Genomic DNA, 8,471 nt, shown 5'->3' on the forward strand with positions numbered 1-8,471 from the left:
TACCAGTGTGTTATTATTTTTGAGAAAATACAAAAATAGTCACACATTTACCACAGGGGTGTAGTACCCCCTTAAGTATAAATCATCAGATTTATAAAGTTTACTTCAAGTACTGTTAAATATCAAAAATATCAATTTTGAATGATTTGCCATAAAATGTGTATTAAATTGCGAATTTCAAAAAAACCCAAAATTATTTGATATCAGAATGACATTCTTCGTACTCAGAATGCAATTCGATATGTCTGATGTGCTCTAATGTCCCAAAATAAATACTGTCCAAACGTTCATACCCCAGCCCTTAAGGTTATTAATTATTTCAAACTGTTGTGATTTGGTAGCTCACAGCATCTTGTGAATCCCTTTGTGAATGGTAGTGAGCTTTGGCAAAAACTGCATTGCTCATTTCATAGCGAGCGGGTAGAAGAATTCAAATATCACAAATCTACTTTTGTAGGTCCTGTGGTTCTTGAGTTCTGTTGTAAAGAGGGCTGAAACAACAACACTTTGTAAAACGTAAATAACTCAATAACAACAATAAATTAAGCAAGTTTGCAAAGTATTTTGTAGAATGAACTTTTGCAAAACATCAAGGTATTATTTGTCAATAATATATTGATCTAGATAATGAAAATCGATTTTTTTTTTTTTTTTGCTGCGACCAACAACACCTCGTCTATCCTTAAGAGATAGCACTCAGCCGAAAGCGCTCGGTCCTGGCACGGAATTGGGTGAAATTGTGCGACCATGACTCTGAAGTCTGGTAAGAGGGATTAGTAACTGTGTGCGCTCATTTTTAGGCAGCCCTTCGGCAAACCTACGACAGTACTCCACCCTCCTATCAGACAGGGAGTCAAGTTTACAGCTAAGCAGCGCATCATGATATGAACTGTAATCCAAGCATTGTTCTACAGGCTCTTTTTTGGATTGACTCAAGTTCTTTAGATTGCTTAATTGAGATGTTAGAATGCCACACAACACTGGCATACTCAAGAAGCGGTCTTACATAACCGGTAAACAACACTCAGTTCTTCACTATCAAAGCCAAACCTCCGTTGAGGGACCTAAGCATAAACAACCTCTTATTGGCTATTTAAAGCATGTTATTAGGGACGCACAATTAGATTTCAAGGGGAGGGGGGGGGGGGGGGCTAGGAAGTTTTGAAAAAAACCACTACATGAGCAAAAATAGTTCCCCACCTAACTGTGTATAAATGCATGAAATTAAACAAAAAACACTTGCCGCCTTCGGCGGCGAAAAACTTTTTTTCCCTGACCCCAACTTCCTAACCCCCCCTTGATGTCTAATGGTGCGTCCCTTAACCTGGATGTCCCACTTGAGGTTGTCCTGAAGATAAATGCCAAGAACCTTGGCCTCTGTGACCTACGACAGTGGTTCTGTACCGATTCTCAAGTCGCCAGCCTGGGGCTTGTTTTTACTGAAGCAAACTTGGAGGGCCTGACATTTGGAGGGATTGAATTTGAGCAAATTAACCTTGGACCACTCAGTAAACTGATCAAGATCCATTAACATTCTCTACAAATGTCAGGTCATCCACGTATTTTCAACAACTAGAAGTGGAATTTTGAGCAGCATCAATCTGAAAACCAATGGCCCCAAGCTTTGTGCCACTGAAGGACTCCCCCATGACGTGGAACATAGTCCTAAAGAGTGTCATTAAACCAAACACATTGCTGCCTATGACGGAAATCACAAATCCAAAAGTGGATTATCTTATCAACAAGGATGTTATGATCAACCAAGTCAAACGCTTTGGAAAAATCTGCGAGGACCACCGTTCCAACATTGTGACTTCCTTCTGAGCCTTGATGCAGATGGTGAAGAAGGCTAACAAGGTAATGGGATGTTGAGAGACCTTTAACATTTCCAAATTGGCGTTTATTAATTTAATTTTATGCTGACTATATCACCGAGGACCCACCCCGCAACAAAACATTCATCAACTTGAGCAAAAACAGAGGTGAGTGACACTGCTCTTAGTTTTTCAATAGTGGGGGCAGTTGCTTAGGAATAGGCACAACTATTGCTTGTTTCCATTGTTTTGGGACTTTGCCTTCTGAATAAGAACTATTTAATATATCAGTCAGGGGCACACTCAGTTAATATGCGAACTCTTTTACTCTGTTTTTTACCAAACGAGGAGGAATTTGATCCGGACCACTGAGCAGCTTTGGCTGACTTCAGCTTGCCAATCTCAGCAGAAACGTCCCATGGATACAACATATAGGAAGTTTTTCAGCAGGTAAGTAAACAAGCAGATGACTAGGGTCAAGACCCTCAGAGACCTGAGCAAACTTGGCATTGATGGCATTAGCTTTACCTTTCAAGTACCTCAATACCCGGGACGTCCATGTTGAGCTTAGTATGATAAGACTCCTTGGCCTTTTTTTAAATTTCACGTTGAACTCGATTTCTGAGTTTACGCCATAGCTCATGGTTACCTGACGCAAAAGCATCTTGTCGCTGAGAAATTGGGTTTTTAATACGATCTGTAAGCCATGGCTTATCATTAGAGTGCATTTTTCATTTAATAAGAGGAAAACACACGTCAATCATGTCAATAACTTGTTCAAGCTTTTCATAATCATAAAATCATTTTTCTTGAGTATCACTAGGCCCCATATTTTGCAGTGACATGCTCTGTCACCCAAAGACCCTTATTTTTCCTTTCGATCTGTCGCCCAAAGACCCCAATTTTTCCTTTCGATCCATAACCCAAATACGCTTATTTTTCCTTTCGATCTGAGAAGACCCTTATTTTTCCTTTCGATCTGTCACCCAGCCCGGATGAACAGCAATCTACCACTGCTTTTGTTACTTCTTTTGAAATAACAAAGCCATTTGAGTTCAATTCTCGAGGCTTCTTTTGGCTCTCACCTATAAAGACCCCATATTCTCACCCAATGTCCCCTAATTTAGATCCAAATAGCCTTCAAATGATCCGTATCTCACCCAATGACCCCATATTTTGTACATCATTGTTTCTCTCACACAATGCCCAAAATAATGCTCCTACCCAATGAACCCATATTGTCATTTTGCTCTCACCGAATGCCCCTTACCAGTGTGAAAGTGCCAGCCCTACACATATAGGCCTATCCATTTCATATTGAACTGCCCCCCGGTTTAACTTTAATTTACTCTATTATGATTTTAGGAGGGTCTCGGCCTCCTAAAATTTAGCAGGGAGGTCTTGATCCTCACTTTCCTCCGGTATATGTCATGCTGCGCTGAACCTAAATGCGCCCTAGCACATGATCGTGTTAATTGGCCTTGGATCAATATGGTGGGAAGTGCAGAAATGAAACTTCTTCTTCTTCTTAGCGTGTCCAAGCGCAGGGTCAAATGCGCCCGAGCCAATAACTGACGCAGTGACGAGCAGAATCGTTGAATTCAGCTAGGTCCTCATGTGTGCAATGTTGCCCCATCTGTGGACAGACCAACAGGTGTTCCATAGTCTGTGGAACCGTTCCACACTCACAGGTAGTGTTTTGTCCTTCTGGTAGGTATCCCCATTTCTGCAAAGCGACCTTGCACCTTCCGACCCCTGATCTAAGTCTGTTGAGACACCGCCACTCAGACCATGTGGAATCAGCTCCAGGTGGTAGCTGCTCACTGGGTTGCAGTCCCATAGCTGGTGAATTGGGAGATCTCTCTTTCCACAGGGTGAGTCTTTCCGCTTCCTTGGAGACTGTCCCAAGAGGATGAACTTTGCTTAGGAAGCTTCCTCTAGATCTAAGGCGTTTGGGTGCAGTAGTCTGGTTGAACATGGGGTGCTAATTCATATCAGTGGTCTGACGCTCACGCTCTTGCATGCTGGTCACTTGTCGGCGTATATCTGGAGGGGCTATAGCAGCTAAGGTGTAGAGACTCTCCGTTGGTGTTGATCGGGTCGAGTCATCCAGTGATAAGTCGACAGCATGAGTTGAGTGCTGGGTCCACCTTCATGGCATGAGTTGATCTTCTCCACACTGGGCAGGCATATTCAGCACCAGAGTAGCATAAGGCCAAGGCTGTTGACCTGAGAGTGTCTGGTCGGGCTTCCCATCTGGATCCAGTGAGCTTGTTCAAAATGTTGTTTCGTGAACAAACTTTGCTCCTTGTCTTCTCAATGTGGCTCTTGTATGAGAGTGTACGGTCGAGAGTGACTCCCAGATATACGGGTGTTTCACAGTGCTCTAGTGTGGTTCCAGACCAGGTCACCTTCAGTTGACGTTTAGCTTCATGGTTGCGGAGGTGGAAAGCACACACCTGTGTCTTGGATGGGGTGGCACGGAGGTAGTTTTCCTCATAGTATGGCGTGAGCTCATCCAGGGCTTTGGAGAGTCTCTGTTCCACAACAGTGAAGTCGTAGTGTTGTGCACTGATGCCAAGATCGTCTGCATATATGAAGCGTTGGGTGTCTTCACTTCTTGGTTGATCATTGGTGTATAATTGAACAGGAGAGGTGAGAGAACACTGCCTTGGGGTAGTCCGTTCCTGAGTATTCGCCACCGGCTCTCCTTGTCTCCAAGCTGAACGAAGAACATCCTATTGTCAAGCATGCATTTGATGAGCTCCGTCAGGTGGATATCTTTGGTTAGCTCCAGGATTTTGCTGAGGAGACATCTATGATTGACGGTATCGTAAGATGCTGAGAGGTCGACGAAAACAACTCCGGTTACCAATCCTTCCTCAAATCCATCCTCGATGTGCTAGGTAAGGTTGAGAACTTGGCTTGTTGTTGATTTGCCAGGACGGGAACCTGCTTGTTCTGGGATGAGTTGCTCATCTATCACAGGTGCCAGTCTGTTGAGCAGGAGCCTGGAGGCGTTCGAATAGCTCAGCAGACCGATGATGTGAGACTTCTTCCAGATCTTAGGGAGTCTGTGGCTGCGACGACAGGTGTTGTAGAGCTGTAAGAGCCATTTCTTTGCCTCTGGACCAGAAGCTACCAGAGTTCTTCAGCTGCTCAGTTGCGATGTTGTCAAGGCCAATATTGCTTTCCCGGGTTGGAGTTTGGCGATTCCTGCTTCCAGCTCCTGCATAGTAAAGGGCTTGGTGAAGCCGGGGTCTCCGCTGTTTTTCTTGCGGTCTAATTTGGTCTTATGTTTCTTGCCACTTCAGGAGCAGTTAAGTTGGTGGGCAACCTGGTTAGGTGTGTGACTTTGGGCTGCTGTGGGGCTGTTTTACCGGAAGTGAAATTGCATGTTACAAAAACTTCGTCCATTTCTTATTCGGTAATGGTGAATCCAGCGGACGAGGACACAAAACACATCAAGGATCAATAATAATACTAGAGGATACCTTGAATATGAGCAACAGGAAAGAAAACGAGTAAGGTACACCAACTTGATGTGGGGAAACAAAATACAGACTAGACAGTATGCGGGGGGGGGGGGGGAAAGAGGGAAAGACAAATTTAAAGGGGGCACCTTGTGGCGACAAAAGTAGTAAATGGTACAAATGCGCGCGCGAAGCGCGAGAAATTTGTGCCATATTGAAGCAAAACTGGTGAAATATGGTACAAATGTGGAATAAATACGCGCGAAGCGCGCAAAAATTTGGCACTTTTTAGGTTTAAATGGCAAAATATGAGGGTAATTTGGTCAGAAACACGAAAAGAATTTTACATATCGGGGCGGCCACCATCTCACAGGGGGCAAGACTTTTCACAAGGGGGTGGCTGCCCCCCTTGCCCCCTTGGTTACGCCACTGGGGGAGGGGGACAGAAACAGCAAATGAAGGCATTAAAAGTAGGCCTAGGCAAAGTTCGAGTTACCAGTTCCAAGGCCCACGAAAGTGCTAAACCTGCACAAACAACAAGGATCAATTTTCAACATTGGGGGGCTGAAACTTGAAGGAATTTTGGTGGGCCACCCTGCACACCGACACCGCCTGGCTAATAATTATTTGGTGCAGAAGGGACACTAAAATGAATACACGGGATCGATACACGTGAATTGCTATGCACGATTTTGATATCAGACGAAAATCTTCTGATACCGGGTTAGAAAATGATGAATATCTCCCGTCATGATTTTTTTCTCAAGAAACCAGATTTGGTCTCATAAACTTGGAAATACGTGTTGAACAGATATGATAGTCGCTAGAATGCGCTTTGAAAATTGGCCGTGCGCTTTGAACTCAAAATTTGACCATTTTATATTGCGTTGGTCCTGTTATGGACTACAGCGTGCAGCGTGTAGTACAGCTGCACTCACTGTAGGCAGTATAAAAGTCGATGACCATTGACCTCAATGGGGTATACAAGCTTAATCACGCACAACCAAGATCGATTACCCGGCTATTGTGAGTAGCCTTAGTTATGTCCCTCGACTAATTATTAGTTTAAAAGAGCTTTAAAGGTTTGAACCAAATGGCTAATCGTGGCTGTGGATTTAACCTACCATGGCGATTCCTGCCATGAAGAGGGTCGAAGACACTGTGCCCTGCACAGTGTATTTTACCCATACGAAAAATCATTCCGTACGGACCGTACCGTGCATGCACAGATCACAGACAGTGACGTAATCAACAAATCAGCAGTTGGAAAATCGTTAACCCAATGACGTCATCGCTGCATTTTCATTGATAAAATTCAGAATCGTTCAAAATGATTACGAGTTTTTAATTGCAAATATTAAATTTTTGTAATTATGAATGTCACTGTCTATCTCAAATTAACATTGTGTATTATCGTTGCGTTGAATGCGCTGAAGCTGGTGAGGCGGATCCGTTGCAAATTTGGCGGATCTTTTGTTTTTTGTGACATTAAAATCCATCTTTCGCATGGCCGCTGTGTGTGTGGGGGGGTGTGTGTGTGTGTGTGTGTGTGGGAACGGGGTTCAGCTATGCACGCGCTGCATGCATAAACACTAGTACTGCTGACTGCGTGTACCAATCGTAGCAGGGTGTAAAATATACAACAAAGTCAATGTTTAATCTCAAATACGTTATTGGGTAAATATAAGCATTTGAATAATTTAACAATAATTTGAATCTGAAAATAAATGAACATGAAAGTTAATGAGTGATTTTACAACATATTTGACTGTTGGATAAATATGGGTGCTGCAGCTTTGGAGCTAAGGCAATATGGCGCATTACTTTGAAGTTGGTACTGGTAAATTACACTGTGCCCTGGGGGAAAATGTTGAAAGACATTGTAACAATCACTAACGTGTTATAGGTAATATTAGAGCATAGCCTAATTGCTATAAGTAATACGTTTATACGGTAGTTCATTAAATGATATAGGCCTAGTCGACCAACTTACAGTGAATACAGTCACACTGTATTGTCATCATTCATTTTCGTTGCATAATCACGGTAATTGGTTTTAAAACTGAATTAAAAAATGTATTTGCTTTTGAAATTTGGTTGGCAGAGACTGAAGAGGTTGCAAAAGGCCCTTCTTTCAAGTCTTTGACATATTATTTGCATTATAAATTTTGTCTCAAAAATTCACAAATTTCAAAAATACCCCGGAAAATAGATAATCTTAATGACTTACGGTATCATTCATGTTTGGGCAATTTATACACATTTGAATTTTTTTACACTTCGCTGGGATCACTAGATTGGCCTTTAGAATAGTTAGTGTTTTCAGTTTTGATATAGGGCCTAATTTATATCTATTTATGTTTAATTCAAAAAGTTGGCAACTTGGAAAATTAATTGTAACTCACGCTGCATTTAGCAAAATTTTTCGAGGAGCTTGTCGTATCAAACGCCACCAAAATCAGAAACCCAACCGTGTTCCACACCACTCCACGCCATACATAAATTCTGCCAGTCACATTTCCCCAATATGAAATTTTTTAAAAGTAAAATTTCAATTTTAATTTTACTTCATTAAAGTTTGGCGGAGGCGGGGTTCGAACTCACGGCGGCGGCGGCGGACTGCTTTGGATACACTATGAACCCAGCGCCTTAGACCACTCGGCCATTTGTCTTCTTGGAATTCATTTGAAACTTATTTGAAGGTATAATCGCAACTTCAACATAGGCCTACCACGTGACAAGCAAAGGCAGAAAACGTACCATATTTTGGAATTGTATTTGCCTAAAAACATTTATGTGTATTATTAGCGCTCAATTACGTTAACTGCGTGTTTTATACAAAAAAAATCCAATAATAAACAGTGATAACTGGGCGTCTGTATGGACAATACATTATATCGATTTTGACACGTGCTTGTGTCTCAGTACATTTCCATGGTCAGTAAAATACTATAGAGGAAAACCTACCATTTTCTTGTATCACGTTCGATGTTTTTATCAATTACATAAAAATTCCATTTTAGACCCCAAATGTTTTTTCAGGAAATAAAAGATTAGATTACCATAAAAACGAAACAGTAATCTTTTGCCGGGTCTAATGTAATATTCACATAGGATTTTCAACGTTTTTTCTATCCTTATTTTTGCTCAATTAAAAAAATATTTTGGCGTATATAAAATTGAA

This window comes from Amphiura filiformis, chromosome 5 (genome assembly GCF_039555335.1).
Source record: "Amphiura filiformis chromosome 5, Afil_fr2py, whole genome shotgun sequence".
NCBI lineage: Eukaryota > Metazoa > Echinodermata > Ophiuroidea > Amphilepidida > Amphiuridae > Amphiura > Amphiura filiformis.